Source organism: Lampris incognitus, chromosome 17, assembly GCF_029633865.1.
Source record: "Lampris incognitus isolate fLamInc1 chromosome 17, fLamInc1.hap2, whole genome shotgun sequence".
NCBI classification, from domain to species: Eukaryota; Metazoa; Chordata; class Actinopteri; order Lampriformes; family Lampridae; genus Lampris; species Lampris incognitus.
This window is the reverse complement of record NC_079227.1, coordinates 31,195,116-31,207,626: the sequence shown is the minus strand read 5'-3', so window position 1 is coordinate 31,207,626 and position 12,511 is coordinate 31,195,116.

Genomic DNA, 12,511 nt, shown 5'->3' with positions numbered 1-12,511 from the left:
ATACAGCGCCCTGGGTCCTTTAACATAAACCCTGTTTTGCTTTTATGTAGGTTACCCCTTAAAGGTAAATAAAGTCTTAATTTTCTGCCAACTTAAGATATTATTATACAAATGTATTTTTAACTTTAACCTTACCCATATAAAATCCTATACTTTTAACCCCCTTTATTTATCTCATATTCATTAACAAGACAATGAGAAAAGTGAAATGACCTTTCGTGAAGATGTGTTATTTATTCACAGTAGAAAATAATAAATGAAATGAAAAAAGACCCCTTTTTAGTGTTCTTTTAAGGGCACTAAGGAGTTTCACTCGACAACAAAAATATAGGCACTAACCCCTTAAAACCTGTATTAACAATTAGGAAACATTAATAATCAATTTGCATGAATTTACATTCACAATGAACACTTGACAGAAACAAACAACAATTAAGTATTCACTGGTGTGGGCCCATGTAATAACAATAAAAACAAAAGCCGGCAATAAACAAATTAACAACCCCGTTGCAGGCCTGATGGGAGCTGGGTTTGAGCACTGTAACCGTGGATGACTCACCCCTGATGAAAAGTCAAAGGCCTCTGCCCTTTAATGTCCGGTGACGGCCTTCTCACGTCATCTGCTCCGGCGATGACTATGATGAAGAAAAACCCCCCTCGGTCCTAGAGGCGATGAAGAGGAGGGGAAACAGTGGAGCTCCCTCGTTGCCAGAGGTGCAGCTGTGCTTTCCCGGCCACATGGGGCGCTGTCTGGTGACGCTGTGTGCAGCCTCAATGTTCGCGCATGCAGGGTTGGCATACATTAGCAGGGGCGCTAACTAGCCGCTAAGTAGCATGTGGCAGTATACACTTGGCGAGACTAGCTCCAAAAACACATGCTACAGGTTAACAAGGCTTCAGTGACATGTTAGCTGGCAGCTAAACATAATATCAGCAGTCAAAACTGTAGGAAAAAACCAACATTAGGGCATAATACACTCAAAGCCTCGTGGCCGAGTGCCGGCAGGCTCTCGTCTCTCGGTCCGCTCTCTCCGCACGGCCCATTAGCGCCGCCCCCCAACTGTTGTGATGCAACATACTTAAAGTGACATAGACTTGTGGTGTAGAAATTATGGGATGTCTACTGCTATGTACATATTAACTGAAACTTAACTCTGTTGTATTTACACTGGGGTTACACCACTTAATGGAGTCGTTAGCTCTAGATGTCCGAGTGAGCTCCCGCGTGCATTTAGTACTACACTGCCATTGGCTCGTCTGCGTTCGAGGGGCGGGACTGAGCGATAGGTCAATTGCATTACCTCAGGCCTGTATAAGAAGATGTAAATAGAGGCACCTCTATATTCTTAGAAGATGTCCCTCAAGTTTGGAAAAAGGAGTCTAGTATACCCAACAAATGTGAGAGTTAACCATTCTATTCCTCTCATACGTGAGATGACGAGCACAGACTAAACAGTCATAAAAATGGTCTGACGCATTAAAGTCCTCCTGCAGATCATTTGGTGTGAGGGTATCCAGGGTATATATCCAAATCAGTTCTCTCCTCAGGAGTAGAGAGTCAATAACAACGTATTGTTTAGTCCGTGCTAGTGATTATGAGTCATGCCAAATATCAAACGGTTAGACAGGATTAACTCCTGTGCTGTCTTATTGTCATCTGTGTAATGTTCTTGGCTCCCGCCGCAGAAGCATTAACCAGCTCCTTGGCCTTGTTTTCACGGAGCCAATATTGAGGGAGAATCTCACTCCTCTCCTTTCTCGCCCGACTTTGGCTTTTTTTCTGGGGAGGTTAAAGGGAGTCTCAGGTGGCGAGGCACATTTGGCAATTACACAGCAGATAGGAGTGTAACAGAAACGGAGAGAGACAGTCGCAGGGCTGGGAGTTGAAATGAAATCCGGGCTGGTTTGGGAGTAGCGAGGCCGCAGCCTGAGGGTGCAGACAGATGGTGTACCTTAGACGTCCTGTGTTACCGCCGATGTACCTCGGCAGAGTAATACACGAGGAGGGTGAGGCAGTGCAAATTGTGCTGAACAGTCATGGCCGGTGGCTTTTCTTATGCCATCAGAACAACTTGTCCGGCAGTCAATGTTTAGTAACTGGACATTGATTCATTTTAGGGAAATAACAAGGTAAATGTCAGACAACAGAGCAAATTATTCATCTCCAGGGTTTTGTAGTTGTCTTGCTCTTGCTGAGTACTAGGCTGAACGTCAAGGTTGGCCAAACAGGCCCAAAACATTGTACTGTAATGAGATACAATTACATTCATAATGTAGCCAGCATAGATTATGTTCTCAAACTTAATGACATCAGTGTGAAATATGCAATACCATTCAAGACAAGCATACCTCAAATATAAAATGAAACAGCACTCGCTGAATGAAACAACACTCGCTGGGGTCCCTCAGGGCCCACAAGAAGGGCCATGTTTGTCTTCCATTTGGCATATTGTATTTCTGCACAAAAGCTCAATGCAGTATAGAAATACATTAAGAGAAAGGCTACCAACTCGGGGATCACCGGTTCGAATCCCCGTGTTACCTCCGGCTTGGTCGGCTGTCTGTACAGACACAATTGGCCATGTTTGCGGGTGGGAAGCCGGATGTGGATATGTGTCCTGGTCGCTGTGCTATCGCCTCCTCTGGTCGGTCGGGGTGCCTGTTCAGGGGTGAGGGGGAACTGGGGCGAATAGCGTGATCTTCCCACGTGCTATGCCCCCCTGGTGAAACTCCTCACTGTCAGGTGAAAAGAAGCGGCTGGCAACTCCACATGTATAGGAGGAGGCACGTGGTAGTCTGCAGCCCTCCCTGGCTCGGCAGAGGGAGTGGAGCAGCAACCGGGATGGCTAGAAAGAGTGGGGTAATTGGACGGATACATTTGGGAGAAAAAGGGGGGGACATCTGGGGGGAAACATAGATAACTAACTAATACAGATAATTAATCTGCCTAATAAAAACGTTTAGCCTGTCAGTCTGTGGATGTGCAGCATCCTAGGCGGACCAAGTACAATTGGGGAGAAAAAAGGGCAAAATTCCCAATAAATGAATAAATAAATAAATGAATAACTAAATAAAGAGAGAATCAGCTCGATACTGAGCCCTAATTTCCATGATAATAAATGGGCTGTTTAATCTCTGGCTCTGGTAGATGGCTTTTTGACAGGGCCTATACATCGCGCTGCCAACGTTGAAGTGCTGTGTTTGCCTGTCTTCATGCAGCCGATGAGATATTAACCAATGGAGGAGCTATAGAGGGTCAATAAGCTTTTAGACGAGGTTCACTTTGACCCCGGGCCCACACTGAGATCTATGACCAGGAAGACAGCGGGACCACTGTATCCATCTCCTTGTTGCTCGGCGCTTTGTTAATTCAATTAAACAGAGTCCGTGCCCTGCCCCTTCAAGGAAACGGTAGTTGATGGTAGTTAATGAATGCTTAAGGTTGATTGGGATCACAACTAAAGGTTTTTTTCCTCTTTGAAAGTGGGACAAATTTGCTTCATTGTGTGACTGGGTTGTTATAAATTCCACCAGATTCAATCAGCTTTAAAGGGCCCTGGAGGCAGTCTGATGAATGTCTGATAACGTGATTAGATAAACAACCATTGGTTGATGGTTTAGTGAGATTTTTTTTAAAAATTTGTGACGTTTGTGACATGCTAAGAAAATAAATGGATAGTGTATGGTTGAAAATTGTGTTTAGTCATAGAATATGCATTCATCCTTTATTTTACAATGATGGATATGAACCAGAGGAAAAGCAACCTGGTCATCCACATCCCTGCACTGCCCCACATGCAACCACTGACCAGCAATTTAGCCCCATTATGAACATCCATTGTTATTGCTGAAATCCACGAACCTATACAAACGTACATTAAATCAGGCTGAAAGGCCTGCTGAAAAAAGAAACAACGACAAGAAAACGTATTACTATTCATTGGAGTGCATACATTTTTTAACATATGTGGCCACCCTGGAAATCAGGTTGTCAACCATTGTTGTATCAGTGCCATACTCAGCCCATTGATCTGTGGAGGACCAGAAATAACATTTCTATTGTTGTTTTATTCTTATTATGGATCACAAGTCTATATATCCAGGCTTTAAACTGATGATTGGCAGAAGTGTATTTGCATGCAGCCTAGGTACAAACGTGGCACTGATGTGACACCAGTATGACACTATTTCTCATAGGTTAGTGAATTAATCATCAGTTAGTGTCGTGGCTCACTTTTACACTGTTCTCTGCATACTCCTATGTTTCATAAAGGTGTTTTTAATTAATTAAGTTAATTAAGTTTCCTTTATAAATCCCCTTGGGGAAATTCCGTTACTGCAAATGAACCCATCCTAGCTGTGATCTGTGTAGCTAGGCGCAGGGGGCTGCCGTCTTCATGCTGCACCCGGGGACCAACTCCAGTTCTTTTCCCATTGCCTTGCTCAGGGGCACAGACTGGAAGTATTAACCCTCACACGCATGTTTCTTTTGATGTTGGGGGACACCGGAGCACCCGGAGAAAACCCACTGCAGAGAACATGCAAACTCCACACAGAGGACGGCCTGGGATGACCCCCAAGGTTGGACAACCCCGGGGTTCGAACCCAGGACCTTCCTGCTGTGAGGCGAAAGCGCTAACCACTAGGCCGCTGGGGCCTTTTCCGAGTGACATCCCATCAGTTCCCTGTGGACTAGGCGAGTAGCCGGGGCACTGTACGGGCTTCTCACAGGAAGGCTGGCACACCCACGCGTTAGCTTTTTGTATGTCAGACATGTCCTGCCAAACTAACTGCTGAAGCTCCACACCGGTCAGCACTTTGCTGCTCTCTCAGTCTCATTTCACTCAGCAACGCCGGCAACCTCCTGTAGTCGGACCGTTTCTCGCACAGGTTGGGGAGGGGAAAAGCAGCCGTCAGCACATTAAGACAGGAGGGCCCCTAGATTATAAGGAAGCTCCCTTCATATATCAGCTCCCGTGGCAGCACGGGGAGGTGATATTTTCAGTTTGTTTATGGTTCAATAAAACATTTGTGGAGGTAAGGCGGTGCACTGATGCCACATCCCAAACTCCCACCAAGAGCAGTAAAAACAGGAAGATGCTTACGTGGGCAAGGCAGGTAGTCCAGCAGGAACCCGATGGAAAACGCTGGAGACAGTTTGGGTTTTGGTTTAGGATGGAGTTGGTTTCCACATGTTGAGACAAGCGTTACGCGACGATGCATTTTCTACAACCCGTGTGTCTTAAATTCAAAGTTTTTGCCTTTTATTCACCGCCTTCATTTTGGAGAGTCTGGACATGTGACCACCACTAGACACAGTTTTACGATGGTGTCTTCGGACACGTCCAGTTCAAGCCAGTCATCTAAAAGTGATGTGAAGACAAAAGTTCAAGTTAAAAGTTCCATCCATCCATCCATTATCCAAACTGCTTATCCTGCTCTCAGGGTCCCGGGGATGCTGGAGCCTATCCCAGCAGTCCCTGGGCGGCAGGCGGGGAGACACCCTGGACAGGCCGCCAGGCCATCACAGGGCCCACAATTCAGTACGGCCAGTTCACCTGACCTGCATGTGTTTGGACTGTGGGGGGAAACCGGAGCACCCTGAGGAAACCCACGCAGACACGGGGAGAACATGCAAACTCCACACAGAGGACGACCCGGGGCGACCCTCAAGGTTGGACTACCCCGGGGTTCGAAGCCAGGGCCTTCTTGCTGTGAGGCGACCGCGTTAACCACTGCGCCACCGTGCCGCAAGTTAAGCTATTACCCGAAATGTCCAAAACGATCAAAAATGGACAACCACTTTGCTGAACTATTTCCTGGTTCAAGGTCGTAATAACCATTGGCTAACTGCTCAGCCAGCACCACAGAGAGGTCACGGATCGGGACAAATCACATGGACACCGGGGTTTTTCTGTTTGTTTTGCTTTTGGTGTCCTGGTTGAAAGGTGAGGGTTAAAGTACGTCCTGTGAGATGCTGCCGTAAAGCAATGTTTAGCAAAATCTCCAAAAAATAAATAGATAAATAAATAAAACGACACCGTAACCGACACACACAAAGGCAAGAGAAAAAAAAGAAGAAGAAAAAAAGTACAGAAACAAGACAGATTTTCGTCCTTTAAGACAGTTTCTGCAGTTTCTTAGACATCTCTTGAACGTGTCACAGTTAAAGTCGTCATCACTGTGTGTTTATGGGGGGGAAAGTAATCGGCATGAGGACGATGACGCAGGTGTCACAATGAAACAAAAAATTATCTCGATTTCCACCTTGACACCGTTTGCAAAGCATCTGCAGCTGAGATATGGATCGGTTTCAGTCAGATCTCGTGCTGCCGCTGAAGTTACCGCAGGTAAACAGAGGCGGCGCCGCTCATTAAGCAGCCGTAAAAGCACACAACAGTTTCTTTTTGGAAAGATACTTTCAAAGTGTTTGTGTGTGTGTGTGTGTGTGCATGAGTGTGTGTGCGTGCGTGCATGTCTGCACGAGTGTGCGCGTGCATGAGTATGTGTGCGTGCGTGCATGTCTGCACGAGTGTGCGCGTGCACGAGTGTGTGTGTGCATGAGTATGTGTGCGTGTGTGGGCATGCATGTGTGTATGAACGAGTGTGTGTGTGCATGAGTATGTGTGCGTGTGTGGGCATGCATGTGTGTATGCACGAGTGTGTGTGTGCATGAGTATGTGTGCGTGTGTGGGCATGCATGTGTGTATGCACGAGTGTGTGTGTGCATGAGTATGTGTGCGTGTGTGGGCATGCATGTGTGTATGCACGAGTGTGTGCATGAGTATGCGTGCGTGCGTGCATGTGTGCACGAGTGTGCGCGTGCACGATTGTGTGTATGCACGAGTGTGTGTGCATGAGTCTGCACGTGCATGTCGTGCACGGGCGTGTGCGTGCGCACGTGCGCATGCGTGTGCGTGCGTATGTGTGTGTGCGTGTGTGACACTCGTCCATGCGTCCTTCACCACGTTAGTATCGGCACTCTCTAATTACCTCCGAATCGCAGTGCGTTGTCTTCGCACCATCAAACAAGGTCAGTAGGGAAGTGTGTCCCGGTCCTCTGTCAAGGCCCTGCTGCAGACGGCCACACCACACGGCGCAGTACCCCAGACGCCATCTAGAATGAGTAATTGGATGAGTTGTAAGTCACCCTGAATTACAAAGTCGGATAAGGGGGGAAAAAAAGATGTTGCTCCTCTCGGGGACAACAGAGAGGAGTCAAACGGCAGCAGAGGGTGTGATCGTGTCAGATAGCGAGAGGGGAAATAAATGGACTGGAGTGACCGGCTAAACGAGGGGAAGAAAGGGCAAGGGCCTCATAAATAATAAAAGGGCCGGGCGTGGCGTGCTGCCGAAGGAACGGGCTCGGCGTCTGCGGGGCCAAAGCGAAAGCGGTGAAGAAGTAAAGGGAGCATTTTAGAAATGAAACCATGCTTGCAGGATATAGAGGGGGGAAAGTGGCTGCAGGGGGGGGGGGGCGATGGCTCTGATATTCAGTCACGGATGCACTGATCTGATACAAGCACGGATGTGCATTTGCCTGTCTGGGTGTGATTAGCAATTTGGGAGGACTTCAGATGGCGATGGAGGAGAAAGGGGTGACGGGGAGGTTCACAGCAGAAGAAGAAAAAAAGTGATTTGCCTCGAACGCAGAAGGCGGCGTTGGTGCATTTGAGTATGACCGGACATTAATCCCACTGCAACCGCTCTCGGTTCACTCAGCCGAGTCAGAAAAGCAGCTCAAGTGTGTGTGTGTGTGTGTGTGTGTGTGTGTGTGTGTGTGTGTGTGTGTGTGTGTGTGTGTGTGTGTGTGTGTGTGTGTGTGTGTGTGTGTGTGTGTTAGAGGGAACGTATCAGAACGGGTCATTTCACCAGCCCAGACCGGGGCAGCCACTTCATGATTAATAGTGTGAACGTAATAAGCCAAAGGTCATTGACGCACTTCCTCTGCCAGATCAGTTTCCAGGGTGCGAGAAGGACCGTTTGATTTCCAACACTGTCAGTCCAATGATTGGTTCCAGTTGTAAATCTCAACTGTGTCCCATCCAAGATTGTGTCCCATCCTATCCCATCCACATTTCCCGTACATGGCCTGGGTCCATGTACAGGAAAAACTTTTTTTTGGGGGGGGGGGTTCCCCCCCTTTTTCCTCCCAATTGCACTTGGCTAATTACCCCACTCTTCTGAGCTGGTCACTGCTCCACCCCCTCTGCCAACCCAGGGAGGGCTGCAGACTACCAGATAGCATCCGGACGTGGGCCACTTCAGGCAATGATGCGGCACCGATGGCCTTCTTCTGGCCCTGACAAAACGGATGTGAGCCTGAAGTGGCCCACATGTATAATCCCAAATATGGCCCAAATATGCCAAATCAAATGTGGGCCTTTTTTGGCAAAGACGCGGCGCTCTCAGCAACATGTAATCTGGGTGTGACCCTGAAGTGGCCCGTGTGGTAAATGGTGAATATGGCCCAAATATCACAAAACACATATGGGCCACCTTTGGCACACATGTGGCACATGCGGCATTGCTATGGCTTGGTTCTGGCCCAGATCTGGCAAACAGGAGCGGACCGCCCAAGTGCCATCATTCCACTTGGTATGTGGGCCGGATGAAGGGTCGGGTGTGGGACGGGTCCAGCAATTTTGCTATCTGGGATGCCTCCTCCGATACATGTGGAGTCACCAGCTGATTCTCTCACCTGACAGTGAGGCGTTTCACCAGGGGGTCATAGTGCATGGGAGGATCACACTGTTCCATTCCCCCTCCCCCTCGAACAGGCGCCCCGACCGACCAGAGGAGGCGCTAGTGCAGCGACCAGGACACATACCCACATCCGGCTACCCACCCGCAGACACGGCCAATAGTGTCCGGACACCTGACCAAGCCAGAGGTAACACGGGGATTCGAACCGCCGATCCCCGTGTTGATAGGTAACAGAATAGACCGCTACACTACGCTTCCCGGACGCCCCGGAAAAACTATTTTAACTCTTGGGTGAGAAGTAGACATCCCGTCCAATGGATATGTATGTTGTTTATGGCTTTTGAATCACGTCCTCAGTTCATGGGTAGTCCACCTCCAGTAGTGACTGCTTGGACATTCAGTAGCGACGGAACTTGATAACGCTGGTTTACTTTCAAACGTATGAAAATGAAAATGAAAACGTAACAAACAGGTGAGGAACCTATTGATACGGGCCAGCAGCCGTACCAACATGCACCCTGGTTCTGCTGCACGAGGGAAGCTAAGCACGCGTGGGCTTGGCTAGTACTTGGATGGGAGCCCTCCCGGGAAAACCGAGTTGGCGGCCGGAAGTGGCGTTGGTGGGCCAGTAAGCGGCAGTCTTCCCTCTGGTCCTAATAAAAACAACAAAAATCCCAATGCCCCAGTGCAGTGAGGGGGGGCTGTAGGAGACGTCGTCCTTCGGATGACACATTAAACCCAGGTCCTGACTCACTGTGGTCATTAGAGATCCCATGGCACTTACACCAAAGCGTAGGGGGTCCCCCCGGTGTCCTGGCGAAATTCCCAAGCCGGCTGTCTCCATCTGGCCACCTAATCATCCTCCTGTTTAATTGGCTCAATGATCCCTCTCTCTCCACCTCAAGGTGACGTGTGGCGAGAGTTCTGGTGAAAAATGGCTGCCGTGCGTCACCCAGGTGGGTGCTGCACGTTGGTGGTGGTGGTTGAGGTGAGGCTCCCCCTTCGCCGTGAAGCGCTTGGGGTGTCTCGATAAAGCGCTATACAAATGTAATCCATTATTATCATATCAACATGATTGATGTGTGCAATTTGCAAACAAAGTAATGGCAGATATGAATGATTTATGGCCACCCCTCTCACTCCGCGCTGTAGTTGGGCTCAAGGGTAAATTGAAGCTGTACAAAATTACACTTTTCATCGACGCTGTCAGATGGGTGCCGAAACCGGGACCGGATCTGAGCTGAAAAAGAACAAGAGAGCAAAGAAGGATTTGACAACAGTGTAACATGTCAACTTGACAGCTTGGACTGCGACGGGGACTACAGGGACCAAGCCTGGCAGGCACGGTCCGTAAATGTTCATTCTCATATCAGCATTTAAGATGTTCCCTTGCAGAGACTGCGAAATGGCCTCATAATTAATTTACATCCTTACAAACTAAACCATCAAACCTGCCGCCATCCATCAAACACCCGAGAACACACTCCCCACATTACCCTCCGCGTGTCTGCGCCAGCCGCTGACTGTCAGATAAGCTCGCGAGGCCTCGCGGCGGGACAGTTTCAGTCTCCTCCATTGTTCGTTCGGCTACTGCCCATGTTTGGGAGATATACAGCAAGCTACTGACCCCCCCCCCCCCCCGTTCAGCTGTCAGTCACGTTCCGGCAGGTCTTCGCTGGTACTCGAACTCGGTTAAATTTCCCCTTCCACCACAGGAGGAATGTGGAAACATGAACAGAAGCACACACTGAAAGTGGCGTCCGGGTGGCGTGGCGGTCTGCTCCGTTGTCTGCCGACACGGGGATCGCCGGTTCGAATCCCCGTGTTACCTCTGTCTTGGTCGGGCGTCCCGATTGGCTGTGTCTGTAGGTATGTGTACTGGTCCCTGCACTAGCGCCTCCGCTGGTCGGTCGGGGTGCCTGTTGGGGGGTGGGGGGGATAACGTGATCCTCCCACGCGCTACGCCCCCCCCCTGGTGAAACTCCTCACTGTCAGGTGAAAAGAAGCGGCTGGCAACTCCACACGTATCGGGGGAGGCACGTGGTAGTCCGCAGCCCTCCCTGGATGGGCAGAGGGGGTGGAGCAGCGACCGGGACAGCTCGTTAGAGTGGGGTAACGGGCAGGGTAAAATTGGGGAGAAAAAGGAGGAAACCCCCCCCTCCCCCCCCAAAAAAAGTAAACACTGAAAACGTACAGCTATCCGATTGTTAACACGTTATGAATTGAAAATCCCAGTCCATCCCACACTGAGCGGGTGTCCTTGGGCCCTGCCTCACTTGTACCTCAAATAAAAAGCCTTGCTCATGGACACGTGTACGGCAGGGACGCTGGTGTGCAGGGGTGCCGGTCATGTGGAGTGCAGTCAATCCCATTTGCGCGGTGGCGGTAGGGAAGTGCCGTGGCAGTGGTATAGGTTTGATAAGGACAGTTACGCTGGCAAGGCTGGCTGTTATTCACCACGGCTGGCGTTAAGGTTCTGCAGCCGACCGAGCTAATCAGGACACCTGGATGATTGCCTGGGCCTTTTTAATTTACCGCCCCTCAGACCTGCAACGTCTCGCTCCAGGGGAAGGGCACAGAGGAATCAATGAACAGAAAGCGAGCGCAGACTTTTATAAATCCCACACGGGAAAATGGGCAGTGGCGGCCTTGCCTTCCCACTGGGCTGAATGGAGAGAGGAGCGACAGATAACACAGCCCATTAAACCTCTGTGAACACGAGCCACAGCACATCGGCGGAGGCCTTCAGCACATTCTGCTGTCACCTGGGGTAAGGGCGTCAGCGCTGACGTACAGTCAGATGTGTAGTTACGTCGGGCGTCCGGGTGGCGTGGTGGTCTGTTCCGTTGCCTATACGGGGATCGCCGGTTCAAATCCCCGTGTTACCTCCGGCTCGGGCGGGCGTCCCTACAGACCAAATTGGCCGTGTCTGCGGTTGGGAAGCTGGATGTGGGTATGTGTCCTGGTCAGTCCGGGTGCCTGTTTGGGGGGACGGGGGGGAATAGCGTGATCCTCCCGCATGCTAGGTCCCCCTGGTGAAACTCCTCACTGTCAGGTGAAAAGTAGTGGCAGGTGACTCCACATGTATCGGAGGAGGCATGTGGTAGTCTGCAGCCCTCCCCGGTTCGGCAGAGGGGGTGGGGGCAGCGGTCGGGGCAGCTCAGAAGAGCGGGGTAATTGGCCGGATACAACTGGGGAGTAAAATCCCCCCCAAAAAAAAGTAGAGTTACATTTGGCGTCCTAGCCCCAACCCTGAGAAATGGCGAGTTGAAACCTGCCCTCCATCCAGGACCAGTATAATATATCATATAAACTCTTTATGACTTCTCATAAACCGAGTCCAAGAGGTGCCGAACATGACTCAAGGTCTAGCAGGTACTCAAACAAGAGCACGGCAAACCACGATATATCTCAAGTCAACACGTGTCAAGTCTATTTCCTGGTCCGCTTTCCGGAAAGCCGTCTATGTATGGAGACTAAAACCATCAGGCACCAAAACCTCAAGCAGTGAGCCGCATCAGCGAGCAGCCACCTCCTATTTATAATTCCACTAGGCTGCACTACAGCGGGACATCTACCAAGTCACATTTCTGGTATGTGGAAAGTCAGAAGCAAAGAAACAGACCGTGAGTGCAGACCTCTGGTGTGTAAGTGTGTCTGGTGGGTCTCTGCTGCTCTGACCTAGATGAACTGAAGGCCCGAGCCGTTGCGAGGTTGATTCCACGTGCACACGGTGCGTCAATCAGACGCGGGCTCCCTACTGCTGGCTGATGGGAATGAACCAGAATATTCAATGGACTTCGGC